Source organism: Lichenostomus cassidix, chromosome 2, assembly GCF_008360975.1.
Source record: "Lichenostomus cassidix isolate B80296 chromosome 2, HeHo_3.0, whole genome shotgun sequence".
Taxonomy (NCBI): domain Eukaryota; kingdom Metazoa; phylum Chordata; class Aves; order Passeriformes; family Meliphagidae; genus Lichenostomus; species Lichenostomus cassidix.
Window position 1 is genome coordinate 3,060,997 of NC_139482.1, and position 814 is coordinate 3,061,810.

Genomic DNA, 814 nt, shown 5'->3' on the forward strand with positions numbered 1-814 from the left:
GAGGAAAGGTCCATAAAGGCAATTAAATACCATAAGACCACTTCTGGCTCACAAAGTTCCTAAAACACTTTCAGTAGATGCTGGGAGATAATCTAGGGCACTTCTATGTGAATGCTTATCCCTTGCTAATATTCTCTGTAGGACCTTGCAAGACTCACTGATTTCTGGTCTAACTCAGTGCAGACATTCTTATCTTTTCTGTTGTCACACCTTGTCACCCACCAGCACCCCCAAGTCCTTCCCCACAGGGCTACTCCCAACCTTCAGGAATGTCACTGCAGCCCCAGCTTAGTGTCATCTGCAAGTGTCTGTGGCTGTACTCAATGCCACTGTCTGTGGCATTGATGAAGGTTTTCATCAGTACTGACCCCATACAGACCCCTGGGGACACCACTGGTCACTGATGTCCATTGGAACACTGAGCCACCAACCACAACCCTCTGGATGTGACAATCCAACCAATTCCTTATCCACTGAACAGCTCACTCATCAAATCCTCCTCTTTCTAATTTAGAGAGAAGGGTGTTGGGGTGGAAGGAGGGGGTTGTGTCAAAGGCTTTACAGAATTCCAGATGAATGACATCTGCAGCTTTCCCCTTGTCCACTGATGGAGTCACCCCATCAGAGAAGGCCATTGGGTTGGTCAGGCAGCTTTGGCCAAGCTGTGCTGACTGTCCTGAGTTATCTCCCTGTCCTCCAGGAGCTTCAGCAGAGCTTCCAGGAGGATCTGTTCCATGATCTTCCTGGGTACAGAGGTGAGGCTGATAGGTCAGGAGTTCCCAGAGTCCTCCTTTCTACCCTTTTTAAAAATGCT